Below are 7620 nucleotides of genomic sequence, written 5' to 3'. Positions count from 1 at the left end.
TCAAGTCGTTGGGTCCGTTCGGGTCTTCGGGCCCGTTCGGGTGGTTGGGCCCGTCTGGGTCATAGGGCCCGTCCGGGTCGTTGGTCCCATATGGCTCGTCGGGCCCGTTCAGGTTGTTAGGCCTGTTTGGATCCTTGGGCCCATTCGGGTTATGGGCCCGTTCGAGTCGTTGGGCCTATTTGGATGATCGGGCCCGTTCGGGTTGTCAGGCCCATTTGGGTCGTCGGGCCCATCCGGGTCGTCGTGCCCATCTGGGTCGTAGGGCCTGTTCGGCTTGTTGGGCATGTCTGGATCATTGGGCCCGTTCGGGTCATTGGGCTGGTTCGGGTCTTCGGGCCCCTTAGGATAGTTGGGCCCGTCGGGGTTGTCAGACCCATCTTGGTCGTCGGGCCCATCCTTGTCATTGGGCCCGTCCTGGTCATTGGGCTCGTCCGAGTCGTCGAGTTCGTCCGGATCGTCGAGTCCGTCTGGGACGTTTGACTTGATCTTTGACTCTTTCCTAATGTAGTATTATTTGGGGGCTGACCCACCTTAGCCCTAGCCCTAACCCACTAGAGAGGGGGCTTTGGGGGCTGGGGCTTTTTTTTGGCCCCCTCATTTGGGGGCCCCCTAAAATGGGGCTTTATGAAGAGTGGGCCAGGGCTGGCCCATGGGCTAGGGGCCAAATTGACACCTCTAATGATGAGATGGTAAACTAATGACTGTTACATGATTGACAAGTGTACCAAATTGCATAAGTAATAAAGTGGAAAGTCCAAGTATCGTTTCCCAAGGGACTTGTTCAACACTTGACAACTCTTGCAATTCATAACTCAATTAGACAACAAATTTCACAAAAACAAAAATAAAACTTTTTTTTTGTACTTTTACCAAACTTATGGTATGCAACAATAAATGATAAAGGCTTCACTGAGAATGAGTTTATGATTCAATTCAAAGCAAAAACACCAAACAATATATTTCTAATTCCTTCTCTAACATTCACACCTTTTGTAACAAGTCGTAATGTCTTACCGACAAGTCTAAACTGGAATAATAATAACCCTATGTCTAGCAATTTTTGTTATAGTTCGCATTAATGATCAAGATTTTGATGTTATGAATGACTCAATGTTCCACATCTATGTCTAGCATGTGAACTCTATTAGTTGTTCTATCATAATCAGGTTCACAAACTATCTTTCAATCAACAGGTACTTCTCCCTCATATGCAATCAATTTATAATATGCATTTAAAATAAGAATAGAACAAGAGTGATGGAAAAGAATTATATTAAATAGTAGAATTCATAAAGAGTTAAAAATACATTACACCCAACCCCTATGAATAAGGGAGTTAGTTACTCCTTCACATTATAAATACTAGAATAATGATGAAGATGAATGCCCCAGCATTCAGAATGCGCCTATACCTTTTCTCCTTTTAGGTCAAGTGTCTTTCTCCCCAAAAGAATTATTTTCCCCCTCTCCCCAAAAGGGTTTCCCAAAAAGGTGTTTATTTCCTAGAAAGGTTCTTGTTTTTGACCTTTGTCAAGCCCCTTATTTATAGATTTTTCGAATGGGATTGGGGTTGCAGGTTTGTAATTGATTTTGTATTAGAGTAACCAACTTTATCAATATCTCCTCTTGTTAATAACTTTGATAATCAAATTATGTTAATATTCTTCTTTATTTGTTTGATATTTCATTTTATCTACAAAATATTAAATATGTAAACCAAATACTTATCTTTTCCAATTTTATTAAATGAAAACTAAAATATCTAAAAAGATAATAATAAAATAACAATTAAAGATAAAAATAAACAAAAAAATAAAACATGATAATGCCAATTATCAATGACCTTGTGTTTGAATAATTTGTATGTCTTTGATGTGAACTACGATTGTACTTACAACCATTATATTTCTTGAAAGTTATAATCTAGGTTAACGTCCAATCCTATCCACCTAGCATCCCACCTTCCCCAAGTTTTAGTATTGGGCACCAGGTCTTTCGATGAGCTTACTAGAGGGATAGAGATCGATTAGTCGTGAATGGGCCCTTTGCCCACTCCCCTTCCCCCCATTTCTAGAGGCCTCGTCCTCTTCAGGTAGGAGAGACTACACCTTTCAAAAGGAGAAACTTAGAAAACAAAGAGAATCAAAAAGGCCATCATTAATGCAAACATAAACAAATTTTAGTAAAACTTGGTTGGCAAGTAGAATCTATTTTGATTGATGAAAGGCATTGTCTTAAGAATTTTGTAAATTGTGGTTAATGGTTAGAGGGAGATGAGAATTATCTAAAGTTTGATAAGACACTTAATTTGTACTAAAACTAGTTTTTGTTGCATCACTGTTGGGTGTTAAGTATGCAATGTTAGACACAACTTTACAAATTTGCAAATATAGGTGTTCTAGGGGTCTCATCGTTAGGCAATGCTTAACTATCATCGGGCGCTAGCCTTTTTAGTGGCCTTTGTGTGCCTATTGTCGGGCAACGCTTGAGTATCACTAGGTGTTGGCGAGACAGTGATTCCATAAATTTATGGTGTTAAGCAGCGATTACCAGGTACCGAGCGATAACTCTTTGAGAATTTTTCCTTCTAGATATGGTTTATATTTTACTAAATTATTTTCTCTGCACCCCAGAAATTATATTTATGATTGCATTGTTTCATGTTTGATAATGTAGGATTATTTGTGAAAATTTAGTGTGTTATGGTTGTCAAACTAGTTATTTCCAAGGGGAAATGCTAATCTAGGGTGAGTCCAACTGTACTGAAGGAGATTTGTTATGTGAGACTATCCTAACCCTACTAGTATCCAACTCATATAGAGGAAGATAACTAGGTGGTGAGAGTCAAATGAGGCTTCACTTGGTAGACAATGTGACATGAAAGAGGATCATACTTAGGGAGCTAATGAAGTTAACCATGATGGTACTTGATGAATTATGAGTTACATGTGATACATGTTTTAGAGAAGAAAATGGAAGATAAGTATGACATGTACAAAGTTTAACGAGTCTACTTAATACAGTAGTCTTTCGGAAGCAACGTGTAGATGTATTCCTTTGTTTGAGCCATGTGGGTTGAAATAATTGAAGTTTTGGAATAGATCCATGTGGGATGACGTTGGATAGTGAATGTAAACCATTTAAGTATTTTGGCTGGTTTTTATGGAAAATGTTCACTGAATGAGTGATCAGGTGATGTTGAAGGGAAAAGGAGCACTACTCAAAAAACTCATTTCCTGCAAATTTTGTTTTGAAAGTGTTTTTTTTAGGAAATACTTATAAATTTTGTTATGAAAAAAATTTGCAGGAAATTGTTGCCAATTTTGTTGCAAAATATTTTGTATTAAACACTTTTCGCAACAAATTTTGTAGGAAATACTTATAAATTTTATATTATTGTAGGAAATAATTATCCACGAAGGAATTACCTGCCAATTCAGATCCTTAGAAAAAATAACAAAAAAAGTTTTTTCTTGTAAAATTTTTTAACAAATTTGCAAAAAAGTTCTCATGTAATATGAGAATTTTTAGTAATGGAGGAAGACTATGTTAAGGATCGATTGTATACCAAACATTTGTTTGGATAATCTTTATGAAATGTTATTTTTTTTATGTTTCTTCTTTTAAATGCACTAACTTATCCTTGTCTTTTTTTTTTTTGTATTTGTTTGATTACTTTGGTGCAATGATCGTATTAATACGTGAGTAGAGGTACTCATAGATGGTTGTACACAAGTGTTAAGGAACGTCACTGAATTGTATTTGATTCCTAAATAAATTATATATCTATTATTTTGTATCTACATTTTATGAAAGTAATGTAAAATATTTTTCTTAACTACACATTGAATATTTTTTGTGTAATAGATAAAGTTTTACGATAAACTATAATATAACTTTTATGTATAGCTTGTTGAGAAATATTTTATATGATTTTCGTAAAATGTAGTGACAATAATTTTTACGATAAACTATAATATAACTTTTATGTATAGCTTGTTGAGAAATATTTTATATGATTTTCGTAAAATGTAGTGACAAAATAATTATATAATTTAATTTAGGGATGGAATACAAATTTTTAAAATAATTTAAAGATGAAAAAATATTTAAACAAATTTAAATTAATTAATAAATTATAAAAAAGAAAAAAAAGTAAAAAAATAAGAAAACAAAAAAATATAATAACTAATATAAATAAAATGTATAAAACATATTGAGGAGAAATATTGAAAAGACATAAATTTGAAATAGAGAATGTGGGAAGAACAATGTTAACTTGTCATCACATGAAAAAGAAAATGTTCTCAAATTTAGAAGCTATATGTTTTTTATATTTTTATTTTGTCTTTCTTCACTTGTTTTATACTATGTTTTAAAAATTAATCCAGAGAAAAACTTTTTTTTTATTATATTGGTACTTATATTTTACCTACTATTCAAATAGTGTCATCCCCTTTTCCTCTTTCTTTTTACTATTTGTGCTTTGACTACTTTTATATTTTGCTTCTTGGTGTCTTTAATTGCTTTGACCATTTAGTGCCTATTCATGGTTTGGCCAGTTTCAATTAATTAATCCGTTTCTGATTCGTGAGTCCAATTTCTGATTATGCTTTTTCTTTTATCATTGGTTCGTTGATGCATAGAATAAGTCTCTGTTGCAAAGTATAAATGGGCTCAGAGTAAATTGTTGATAAGTAATTATTCATTTAGAATTAATTCTTCCGGAAATTTATAAGAGTATAATTGATTTATCTTTGTTCTTATTGTTTATATATTTATATCATATTCTACTTCATTATATTATTCTTCTCAAGTTTGGGGTAATTTTAATTTCAAAAACATTCAAGAAAAAAAGTTATCATTCTTTCTTAGCTTGTTGCTAGTATCTCTAGTTAGATTTACTCTTAAGAACTCATTTAAGCACGAAATAAATAAAAATAAGGATTAAATATGCTTTTTGCCTTTTAAATTTTGGTGAAAATTGGAATTACTTCTTTTTGGAAAGTTTGAACCAATTTAGTCCCTCAACTCTCTAAATGCGTGGATTTAGTCCTTATAACAAAATTTTATTAAGTTTATTTGACGTTTCAAATACATTTCATTATAGTACTTTAGTTTGTTTAAACCATTTCTGTGAGATCCAGGAAATTTATGAAAATTAATAAGTAATGGAATAAAGAAATGAGGGGTTGAGAATACCTTAAGGGAGTTCTTTGATAAACCTTAGACAAGAAACAATGATAACTTAAAGGGTTTAGAGTACTTGGTTATGTTGGGAGGACTTGGGTTCAAGTCTAGTGTGTGCCATTAGTGTGATTTTAATTGTGTTTTATATTACCAAAATATTATGAATGCGAAAACATGGTTTAACATTATATGAATGTGTGAATTAACAAGAATAATGGGATGGTTTGTTGGTATGCATGTGTTTGATGGATTGGGAGGTTGTGGGTTCGAATCTTGACTAGAGTAAGTAGGCTATTTATATTTTTAAATTTTTGCTAAGTGATGGAAAAATCTAGAGACTGTAGAAATTCCCTGAGAAACCAGAGAGGTAGCAGTTGGTGAGTGGGGAAAACAAAAAGTCATAGTGTGTGTGTCAAGTGAGGGCTGAGAATTGCAATCCAGAGAAGGAAATTGGAGTGGAGGCAAAGAGGGGAGCTTTGGGAACAAGGAAGAATTCATTGGAAATTGTTTGAAGCAAAGAAACCGGGTAATGGGAGCTATCTATATTTTTCTTGTATATGTGGTATGGTTATTGGTGTTATTGTGTTATAAAACTCTGAAAGATGTTAAAGTGTGAGATTTTTTGGTGATTGTTGATGCGAAACTGGATAAAAAAAAATGTAGGGTCTGTTGTTTATTTTTTTTCCTTTTGGGGTTGGAGGTGTTTTCATGGGTGAGTACGTCGAAAGATTTGGATTAGGGGGAAGTTGCATGAACACAAATTAAAAAATAAATAATTAGGTAATTGAAGTGTAAAAGATCATTAGGATTTGGAAAGTTATTTATGTGAATTGGGTACAGTGGAATCCTTTCTGAAAAGACAAAAAAAAAATGAATCTTGAGGTGAATTAAAATTCTGGATTTCAAGATGTAGATATATTACATGTATTCATATAAAAGTATCAAAATGCAAGTGTGATTTTCTATATTAATTCTGCAGAAATATAGACAACGTGTGTGTATATATATAATATTATATTAGGCATTGTATCAAATAAAAGCTAATCTAATATGAATAATGGTGGGTTGATATTACGTTTTGGTATCAAAAGAAAGTAGCAGCGTGTTTTGTGTATATATATATATATATATATATATATATATATATATATATATATAATGTATTGCATAGTAATGTATATGATATAGTAAAGATATATTAAAGGCTTTTGTAGTTAAATTATTATTATGTTTGTGCAGTGATTAAGCCAGGGGTTGAAATTGTAAGTATGAAGTTTTATTAGGGGTTGATCGTTGGAATAATAAAAGGTTAATATGTATTGGTGGCAGTGTAAAATAGTGATCTATTAAGTGTGAAATAAGTTTATAAAATGGGTACAGTCAAGAAAAATTGGAGATCATGAGAAGAATGGTTGCGAGGTGCAGAAGTTTTCTTTATGAGTTATGTTATAAAAATAAATAAATAAATAAGAATAAAAAAAAATGACGATGTGATTAATGAAGGTGCAGTAGAATTATGTAGTTGGTGCAGCACTTTTAAAATATATATATATATATATATATATATATATATATATATATATATATATATATATATATATATATATATATATATATATATATATGATCCTAATATATACATGTGTATATATTATAAAGAAACATGTTGCAGAATATAGTTTCTGGTTTTGGATTGTATAATGTGAGGTTCTATGACTATGTGTTGATGTTAATTTTGGGTTGACATGAGGGTTTGGTTGGAAGGGACTTTTGTAGGTACTGTTTGAGATGAATTTTGGATTTGGTATTAAAATATGCATTATTGTGTTGTTGTTCTAGAGCTCCTAAGAGTATTATTAACTCTTGGATAAACTCAAGTTTCAACTCAATCTCAATTGTGAATGTATACATATATGTATGAATAATTGATGTATGGAATATGTGTTATTGTTTCTGGGAGTGCCTGGCGCCTAGCGGCAAGAGGTTTTGCCAAGCGGTCTGCAACGCAACTTCGTCTGGCGGTGCCTAGGCAACGCTAGGCAATAGCGTGCAAACAATGTATTATTTTGTAGCGTTTTACATCGATGGTCTTGAGAGTTTGGTCAGGGATATGCTGGATTAGTTACGAGCGGGGAGGTTCGTAACGGAGATTTGAGATGCGTGATTGATGCGGGCGGGGAGGTCCGTATCTGTTGTACTCTTGTGTGGGGATACGAGCGGGGAGGTTCGTATGTTCCGTGCTCACACTTGAGGCTGCTATGAGCGGGGAGGTTCATAGTAGGTGTTCACGCATGTTGGACTACGAGCGGGCAGGTTCGTAGAGTTGGACTACGGGCGGGGAGGTCCGTAGAGTTGGACCACGAGCGGGCAGGTTCGTGGGAGCATGATAATCCCTAAGGACCAAGGTTGTGCATGGATCTTTCTCATATA

Source organism: Vigna unguiculata, chromosome 6, assembly GCF_037176805.1.
Source record: "Vigna unguiculata cultivar grain cowpea cultivar isolate G323 ecotype 2 chromosome 6, ASM3717680v1, whole genome shotgun sequence".
Classification (NCBI taxonomy): domain Eukaryota; kingdom Viridiplantae; phylum Streptophyta; class Magnoliopsida; order Fabales; family Fabaceae; genus Vigna; species Vigna unguiculata.
The sequence above is the reverse complement of the archived record's forward strand: the minus strand, read 5'-3'. Positions refer to the sequence as shown.